Source organism: Belonocnema kinseyi, chromosome 8 (assembly GCF_010883055.1).
Source record: "Belonocnema kinseyi isolate 2016_QV_RU_SX_M_011 chromosome 8, B_treatae_v1, whole genome shotgun sequence".
Lineage (NCBI taxonomy): Eukaryota > Metazoa > Arthropoda > Insecta > Hymenoptera > Cynipidae > Belonocnema > Belonocnema kinseyi.
The window spans coordinates 32,151,219-32,161,680 of record NC_046664.1 but is presented as its reverse complement, the minus strand read 5'-3'; the positions used below and the strand labels follow the sequence as shown (position 1 = coordinate 32,161,680).

The 10,462-nt window shown below is 28.2% G+C and overlaps 1 protein-coding gene across 1 annotated transcript in view; it reads left to right on the top strand.

Moving 5' to 3' along the window:
* Positions 1-433: 433 nt before the first annotated feature.
* The window catches only part of LOC117178215 (protein retinal degeneration B), an 85,616-nt gene continuing 75,587 nt past the window's right edge, over positions 434-10,462 (top strand). The window contains exon 1 of the mRNA XM_033369522.1: positions 434-1,573. The gene's annotated coding sequence lies outside the window, so the exon portion shown is untranslated. The remainder of the gene's footprint in view (positions 1,574-10,462) is intronic.

Here is a 10,462-nt window from a genome sequence, read left to right as displayed (position 1 = left end):
GTGTAGAAAATTCGTCCTTTTAGAATGAAAATTCAAAAATTTGGTTGGAAAATAAACTATTTTATTAAAAAGTCGTATTATTTGGATGAATTCAACTGTTTTATTTATAACTATTTTTTATGCAAATATATAATTAAAGTGAACTACTTGATTAAAGATTTATTTTTTGATTGAAAATTCTTAATTGTATTTAAAATTCATCTTTTTGGATGAAAAATAATTTTTTCAATTAAATTCGACTGTTTTTGGTTTAAAATTAAAATTTTGTTGGTTGAAAATTGAACTAATTGGTTCAAAGTTGAACAAATTTGTTAAAAATTATTTATTTTTTCCAGATTCATCATATTATTTGAACATCTGTCTCTGTGGTGGAAAATGTAACTATATTGTTTAAAAATTCTTCTCTTTGGACTGAACATATAATTATTGTGGTAGAAATTGAACTGATTGGTTGAAAGTGAACTGTTTGTTGAAATACCATATTTTTGGGTGGAAAAATTGACGTAATTTTCTTTTGTTTAACAAATCAATTTCATTCCTTTTTGTCTATAAAATACTGCGTTTCAATTTTGGGTTGATATCCGATACAAAGTGAGCCCAGCTTTTTTCAGCGTTCTTATTTTCTTTTTATGATTGTTAACAAATTAATCGAAACCTGATGAAAAAAAGGGGAAATGGGTTCAAATTCTCGATTTTTGTGTTTCAGGGGATTTTTAAAATTTTAGCGGGAAAAAGGGGATAGGGGAAAAAAGAGGACCGAGTGTGATCCCTGGAAACACGGTCCTGGTGGTTGGTGGCAGCGGTGGCGGTGGTCTCATCGGGTTCGCCGGGTCGGGGGCAGATCGTCCTCTTCTCCACTCTGCCCCTTTGGAGCAAGAGTGGTAGCCTTAGGTTTAGATCAGAGCCAGAGAGGCGCGCATTCTCCGACCGGATACGACGTCCCGTGGTTGACAGTAGGTCGTCGCGACTTCGGAAAGTCAACACGACCCTTCCTCGGCGATTCTCATCACCTGAAGAAATTTCACCCCTAATTTTCCCCTAGCACAATTCAAAAGACATTACAGAAGACTAAAAAAAACCTCAATAAAAAAATCTACAAAGACTTCAAGTCCAGTTTGTGAAAATATTACCTGGATCTTCTCAACTTTATTATTGTTCATAAAGTGGTGATTGTGAATATCAAGTACGAGTACAAAGTGTGAACTGATTAGAATTTTCGAGGATATCATGAAAATAAATTGAGTAATTTTAATAAAATATTAGTGAAATACAAATTATTGGGTTTGATTTAAAATGTTGAGGAACTGATTATTATTAAGTATTACAATAAAGTGAAAATGTGACATAGATATTATTTTGTAATTGATAAACGTTAATGTCAAGATACGTGCAATGATCCTTTGGAATCGACATTTGAAACTTCATTGTTCGTGGCTACGATGTCATCAGTACGTGAAAATGAAGCATTACAAGACAGTGATCGTTAATGTTCTCAATGGACTTTCGACTTTGCCGCTCTTTAAACAGGCTTCATAATTCTTCGCTTTGTGCAGCGACATGCTTGAAAAAAACTGTGAGTACTCTGCGTGTTAAGTAGACTTGATTTTAGAGAAGTCTGGCAGAAAAGGGTCAAATGGTGACTGTAAAGGGCACTTTTTGTGTTATGGGGAAAAAACTAAACTTTTTTCCGTTTTTCAAATTCGAACTTGTTAGTACAGTCAATTAGGCAAAAAAGGGACGTTTGCTAGAACAGATTATAAGGCACAAATTTTTTACATTATTGCTCGTGAGGATGTCCTAATAAAATCCTGAAACCCTCCAGTCTGCAATTGTTCTGGACGTTTCTGTAAATTTTCGGTTTCAGTAAATAAATTCTAGAAAATGTATACCAAATGATTGGTAAAGAATGAAATAAGCTTTAGAATGAGCCATCATCGAACTCTCTGACTTAGCTGTAATAAATTTTCATTGTTCTGGTACCTTAAATCCGAAAACAAAAAGATAGACAGATTTTCAAATCTTTTTTTTTTCATCTTTAACAAAAAATTTTTTTAATCAATATTTTTTCCATACTTACGCTTGTCCGAAAAATCTGAAAAAGCAAGATGCAAAAAGTATTGTTAAAGTAATTTTTATATACAATATTTCACAACAGCGTTTAGTAATTTTAGAAATGATCAAAAACGAGGATCATTATCTTTAGCTCATAATTAATGAAACTTTAATTCATTTTTTCAGTTACTGTTTGTTAAAATTTAATATAAGCGCTTATAACTTAATGAATAAGATTAGTGTAATTATTTTCTCAAAGGTGCAAAAAATTCACAAAAAATTTGAAACCTTGAGAAGAGTTAGGTATAATGTTTCACAGCCAATTGTGGCGAAGACTTTTCGTTTTAATAACTATATAAATGAATAAGAAAAAAGATGTAACAAATCAAATCATTGAAAAAAGTAGTTTTTCTATGGTTTTAAGAATCAATTTAATATTACCGATTATGTCCTTACTAATAAAAAAATGAATAAAAAATGAATATCAAATGAAGGAATTTTAAAACTTAGAAAAACATTTATTATAACGATGTTTATAACAATTCAATTTCATTTCATTGTGGCTTCTTAACAAAGTTTAAAAAATGATTGAATTTTAGTAAATGATAGTTTACCCGAAAAGAGGCCATGGTTTATTACAATCTAACAATTTTTTTTAATTGGCAAGATGCGACAGAAAGATATACGGCCATTACTTCGACGTTTCTTCCGAAGTCTTAAATTAAAGTTTAAGCAATCGGTGGCGGAAAAATAAATAAAAGTGTCATCAAACATAGTTTTTATCGTCTTTTAACAATCTATAAAATTATTTAACGCTATTGTGGAATTTCGCTTTTAAAATTTGTTAAACAATATTTTTTAAAACGGAAATACTTGTAGATGAGAAATTTCTGTACAAATAATTTAAATCCTATTGAGTACACAGTTGTATTTATTTTTCCCGGTATGTCGGACAAGCTTACGTATGGACAAAAATTATTGTTTATAACTTTTAGTTGTTAGAAATTAAAAATTAAAATTTTTAAAAAGTCAATATTTTTTCGTCACGTATCAATATACCTCAGACAATTTAGAAAATCTCAACTCACCAGCAAATTAAAAAAAAAAATGTAAAAAAAAATTGTTTAAACGATGTTAAATTTCAAGTTAATATTATAAAAAATGAGACACTTTGGCAACAGCTCAAAAAAAGGCGGGTAGATAATTTCGCCCGGCAATGTAAATAAAATTATTAATCAATGGAAATATTGTTTAATTTTCGACTATTTCATTATAAATAATTATTATTATTGTACAAAAATTATTAATATGTAATAGTAGAAAAAAGTGAAGCTTATTTAAGTAGTTATATCTTAATTTAATTAATTCCCATCAATCTGAATTTGCTAAATAAGCAGAAAAGTACTAAGATAATTATTAAAACTTCAAAAAGAAATTGCAGTAAAAATGACCATGCTCTTTTTCAAAATTCCAGGACTTTTCCAGTTTTTTTATTAACATTCCAGGGCGTGTCTAGATGTTCCGGGTTCTGTAGCAATCCCCTCACTAAATATAATGTAATTACTCGATCAATTTTATGATATCTCAAGTCAATTTGATAAATAAATTACATTTTTTAACGCAAACAACTATGAATGGCATACTGGAGATATTATTTACAACAATGCTTTATGTAAAATCATTTCAGGCTTATCATGATTTTCCCCAAAAGATTGATAACTTTAATCATTTCTCCCAATTTAAAAATTTTTTAAAAATAAAAGTTTCTAAAAAAAAATATATTGTTAACTTTGTTGACTTTTCCAAATTTTTAAATAAATGATTTGAAGCCTTTTGTAAAACCTTCTTTCTAGCACAAAAGTAAAACATAAGTCGGAGGACACCAAAAAACATTTATAATTTTGTCAAAAAATACAAAAAGAATAAAATTTTTTTTAATAACTGACTTTTTTTAACGTTTTGGTTTCTCCGCCAAATTATAATCAGTTTATAATCACATTTTTTTGCAAATTAAAGTTCAGAATTAAAAAATATAACATTAAATTTCCTTGATTGAAAGTAATGTGAGTCGATCAAGGATTTCATTCATGTTAAATATTACAATAATAGATTCGAATTATTTTAATTAATTTGAATGATTGTTGATTAATTTTAATATTTAACAGTTGATTAATTTGGAATAAATATTAGAATCGTAAAAATTAAAAATAGCTATAATTAACATTAAAATAATAATATTTTAAGTAACTTTGGTGTCATTAATAAATTCTAAATGTTTCCAACATTCTTCTTATATAATGTTGTAATTTTTCGAGGTGGAAAAGGGAACTGGAAAATTCTTTCATCCACTACGGCGTTTCAAGCTCGAAACATTAACAATAATTGCTATTTTTGTGAAATTTTCTAACCATAGTTGTTTACTTTAAAACACGATTGTTTTCGTAAACAAATTCCCGAATTTTGTATTTCTTTACGAAATTTATTTATAATAATCATACAAATAATATAATTTATAGAATAATAATTTCAAACATGTTTAAAATCATGAATTTACTTAAGAAAATGTAGTGGATTATCCCGTATTAGTCATGCAAGAATGTCAATTTCCAATCTTAGAAAAGAGGCTATTAGGGTTTGATTTTCTTTCAGAAAAGATCATGATATTTGACAAGATTAGATCACTTTTTTCTGGAGAGTGTAGGTTCTATCTTCGGGGCAAAAAGTTTCTGTATGTATACAAATAACTTCGAGAAAGTTGTTAGGTCTTTTTGCTAAGAATATAAGAAAAATAGGGGAAAGTTCAAATCGAATTAAGGATACAAAGCAGATTATATTAATTTAGTAGAGAAACTAAATTGAAGAAATCAGAGAATAAACAAAAAAACGTCCCGATGATATTTTCCTAAGAAAAATCGCTTTTAAAATTCTTGTCAATATAAATAATAACAAATACAAGGAAAAACAAGTCAAACAAAAGCTTGTGAGTACTCTAAAGATTGAAAAAGTTTAGTTAACGAAACAGAGAAAGGCAAATTTTAATAAAATAATCTGCTCGCGTTCAAACGAATATCTTTAAATTAGCGAAAGAAATTTTTCCAGAAATTTAATCTCCCACGTCAAGAAAGGTAATCTGGGAAATTGAAAGAAAAATTTTCTAAGATTCTAAAGTAATTGATTTCAAATTAAAATAATATCTTTCTGCTTAATGAAAATTGGGGAAATATTCAGTGTCGAAACCAAAAATAATTTCAATATTTATAATTCAAGTTTTAGTTCATAAATTATTTTAAAATTACATATATATACATATAAATTCATTTTTATAAAACCACTTTAAAGAGTTCAAATCAAAAGAAGTCTATTACAACAAATTTATCTAAGAGTGACTTCAGAATATTTGGAATATTTATGACTTATAAATAAACTGCACAAAAAATCATTTTACAAGCTAGTTAACGTAGTAGTATAAAGATGAAAAGACGGAAACAAAATTTATTTACCCAGGGACCACTGTCTTTCCCCTATTCCCCTGCGTTTCCCCATTTTTTTCATGTTTTACTATATTCTTCAATTTACATCTAGAAAATTATTTTATTCAAAACTAGTAATATGCGACCTCAGGTTACAAAATAAAAAACCATGTATCATATAATACAAATATAACTATTAAGTGCAACAAGTTTCAAGTTCTGAAAACTATTGTTCATCATAAAATAACTCTTAAAAAGTTGTAGCTGAAACAATTTATCAAATTTAAAATTGGAAACATTAAGAAAATATATAATAATTTTAAACGAAAGTATTAAGAAGTTAACACTTTTCAATTGACGTGTAGAACTGTACAAAGTTAAATAATTAAAAAATGCAATGTTCCATGTTGATCACCTGCAAAGTTAAATGTTCTGACTTGAATTGTTTAAAAACTGTAGAAATCCTTGAAATCGCTTGAAATCTTCAAAATCATTTATAATCCTTTTCAATCTTATGACATCCCTTAAAATATATTTAAACCGGTTCAAATCTTTGCAAATCCGTGACATATTTCAAAACATTACGAGATCCTTTAAAACATTTTATAACCCAGTAAAATCTATTAAAAAACATTAAAATAGTCGGCAATCCTTAGAAATTTCATTAATCTGTGGACACCCGAATTTTTTTAAAACTAGTTATTCAGATTGTTCGTGCAAAAAAATGTTTTTTTAAATAAAAATATCAATTTTGCACAGCGTCGCCTTTTTTCCGTTAATAACTTGAAATATTTGGAAATCTTCAAAAATCATTTGAAATCCTGTGAAATCTTTTAACGCCCGTTCAAATCTTCAAAATCCTAATAAAATTCCCTGACATTCTTCAAAATTCGTGAAAATACTTTGTTATTTCTTGAAGTCTTTTAAAATCTCGTGACCTGTTTTAAAATATTTCAAAATCTCTTTAAAGTTACTTGAAATCCCTTGAAATTCTTTTTTAAACTTTAGATTATGATAAACCATAAAAATCGTGGTTAATTTACTAAATTCATAAGAATAGAGACGAAGAAGAAGACCTTGAAAAATTGAGCCTCCCTTTAAAATTTCACTATGTAATTTCTTCAAAGTCTTGAAATCTTTCAAAATCATTTCAAAACTGTGAAATCTCTCGTAATCCTTTGGAATGTTTTTAAATTACTTGAAAATTAATGAAAACTCTGAAAAGCTTTAAAAATCTGGTTCAATTTGCCTAACCCTGATCCCATTTTAAATTTGTAATGCAAAGGACGCAGTCTAACTGCCGTATTTCAAACGCAGCGTCCGTTTGTAATGTGTACTTTTATTGTCTTTATCAAAGAATCCTTGTGGATATTTTATGTGTTTTATTTTATACTTTATTGTTGTTGGGATTTATTTCTAATTGAAAAGAATGAGAACTGAGAAGTTCAGATGAGCAAATGTTTCTGGAAATATAGTTTCGTTCTTATTTAGTTTTATAGGAAAAAAGTTGGAATTCCTTGTCGAAAGGAGGATATCAACTTTGACATTTCAAATGGAAAATTGTATTGGCATCTTAGAACAAGGAGAGTAAAATTGAATTTTTTATTGTGATAGGATTCAATCATTTAAGATCAGGAAATTTAATTAAATTTTGTCTTGCTTGAGAAATTTATTACATCGGTCATTTCAGTAGTTTCCATTTAAAAATTAAGATTCTAAGAAAATTAATTAGGCAAGTTTTTCGTTTGTTTCAATTGGGGAGATCATTTTGTAAATTAAAATCAGACCGAAAGATTTGTAAGTCAAATTCATAGATTTTGAAATGAAGTGGAATTCAATTTAAAATTACTATTTCATCTCTTGGACAAGCTTTGACTTTTGAAATAATAATTCTGACTTTTTTCTTTTATTTTTTTTTTGTTGCCAATATTTTCTATAATCGATATTTATTCATGTGACATGCAGCAACAACATTTCACCGAATTGATGAAAAGTTTCCTTCAGCTTGAAAAGCTTGCGATACATTTTAGTTGAAGATTTTCTCAGAATGAAACATTTCAAATTCATCTATCCTTCTTTGGACAAAAGACAAAACTTAGTAATTCAGAGTCTTTTCAAACAGTTGAAAAGTATCTGCATCCTAAAAACAGGACTTAGATTATAAAAAAATGTTCTTTATATTAAAGTAATTCTGTAATTGTTCCTTACTCTTTATTCGAATGCGAATGATTTTTCATTTAGTTGAGAATTCACTTGGACTTCTTTTGTATTATTATATTAATTAATTTTGAATTAACTTTTATTTTATAAATCGAATTCACAAATCGGCAAAAAAATTGTTTTCGCCGCTCTTTAATAACATTATTGTCCTCTAAAAATTAAAAAAATATACATATTACGAAATAATTTTTTCTACATTCACAATAATTGGATTATAAGTACAAGTATATTTAAAAAAAAAACTCTTTTCTAATGAACTTTTACGTTCGATTTTGCAATTTTTGTCAGACTTTTTTACGCAATTCGTATTGTTTTTTTAGTTTAAAAAAAACCTATCTAGTATTCTATTTCAATAAAAATTAACAACTATTTCGATGATTTTTGTGATTGTAAATGATTTGCTGAAGAATTTAAATTGAAAGCATTCAAAGGTAAATAATTCAAAACGCAAATCTTAATAGTTAAAGTTCAAATAGATAACCTTCCAAAAATGAATAATTGGAAAGAGCATTTCAAATATTGTAGATTAACCCGTTAATAAAGGTTGAGTTTTCCATTCAAATTGTTCAAAAATATCAAAGTTAATTCCAAATTAAAAACTTTAATAGTTGAACAATTTTAAATAGAAAGCGTTAAAAATGGAATAATTTTGATTGAAAAATAAAAAATATTTTGTTTGAATTTACATTTGTTTTAAATTAATGAAATATGAAAATAAGAAGCTTGTCAATTTTTGGCTCGTATAATTTTCATTAGAAACATTATAGCTTTTGTCTCAGCAAATAACTATACCTACCATTTTTACATTCTCATCAGAGAAGGTATTAGATTTGTGTAAAATTTGACCCCCCCCCCCCTGTTTTTGTCAAATGTCCACGTTTTGAGACACCCAGAATTCGAAAAACAGGTTTTTACGAATATGTCTGCCTGTCTGTCTGGTTTTCTGTATGTATGTATGTATGTATGTATGTATGTATGTATGTATGTATGTATCTATGTATGTATGTATCTATGTATGTATGTACGTCAGGCTGTGGGCAATATAAATTTGAAAAAAATAATCTATTCGATTGGCCTTTGGCACACTCTCTGAGTGTCATAAACTAAAGGTCAAGTTCGTTAGCACATTGGGAAGAAAAATTAATTGTTTAGTTCAGAATAACGTTTAGCCCACAAATCTTCACCGATTTCAACAAAAGAATATCGTAAAAAAGCTAATAAGATTTCTACGAGAGGTGTCCACCCTGATGTTTGAATTAGGTATTCGATTTTTTTATAAATAAACAAATATGACGAAAAAATGTCCTTTTTTCTATTTGACGTTCCCGGTGCTCATGAATAACAGGATAATGGTTGAAATCGAAAATTGGAATCGAAATAATATTATATAAAAAAATTTCTCTTCTGATTATAGTTGTTTATATTATAAACAAATTTAATGTACAAATGCAGTGATCAGGCATTTTTCGACATAAATATTCGCTTTTTTCTATGTCAATTTTTTTCAATTCGGAAATTTATGACAATCATAGCAAAATTAATAATTTGATCTTTTAAACAAATTTAATTTAAAAATGCATTATTCAGGCGTTTCTCGACAGAAAAATTCGGTTTTTTCAATACAGTCTTTTCAGTTGGGAACTTCATGACAGTTTCAGAAAAATTCATAATTTTTTGATCAATTTTATGATTTTTTAAAAACAGATTTAATAAACAAATTTATTATTGGGGTATCTGCCAACGGAACAATTCTTTTTTGTTTTGATATCAGAATTTTAATTGGGATCTTCATAATCAATTCGGCAACATTCATGATGAGTGGATAAATTTTATGATTTTTAAAAATAAATTTAACAAACAAATGCATCATTCGGGCGTCGGTGGACGGAAAAATTAGTTTTTTTTCGATTTCAGTCTTTTTAATTGGCAAGTTCACAATGATTTCAGCGGAATTCATAATTGGTTGATAAATTTTAAACTTTTTTAGAAATAAATTGAGTAAACAAATGCATTATTCGAGCATCTGTCGATGGAAAATTTATTTTTTTCGATATTCTAATTAAAACTGTTGACATAGAAAAAAAAACTAATCTTTCTGTAGACAATTGCCTAATTAATGCATTTGTGCATCAAATTTGTTTGAAGAAATAATAAAATTTATCAACTTATTATGAATGTTGCTGAAATTCCCAACAAGTTCCCATCTGAAAAGACTGACATTGAAAAAACCGAATTTTTCTGCCGACAAATGCCCGAATAATGCATTCGTTTATTACATTTGTTTATTACATTTGCTGCAAATATCATAAAGTAATCATGGGTATTCCTGATAAATAATGTTTTTTACTCCTATCTATTCTCTAATATTCTTTCACGCTTTTTATAAATTATTACATTTTAAAAAAATATTAGGTTGCATTTCTTAAGCCCTTCCCCCTCCCCATCGTAACAGGAATATAACAGTTACACTTAAAGCCCCGCTATCCCTACAAACGTTGCGTAATATATGGACGAGTCCCGTGCAGAAATTTCGATCTGGCCCCGATCGGGGCCAGACCAGTCAAAATCGGTTCCCGATCGGGAATTCTGGTCGGGGCCAGATCGCGGATGAAACACACGCCCAGATCGGGGCCAGGTCGGGACACCCGATCAGGAAACCCGATCGATGCCCAATCGGTGCTCGATCGGTACACGATCAGTCTCAATATAATCCATTCGTG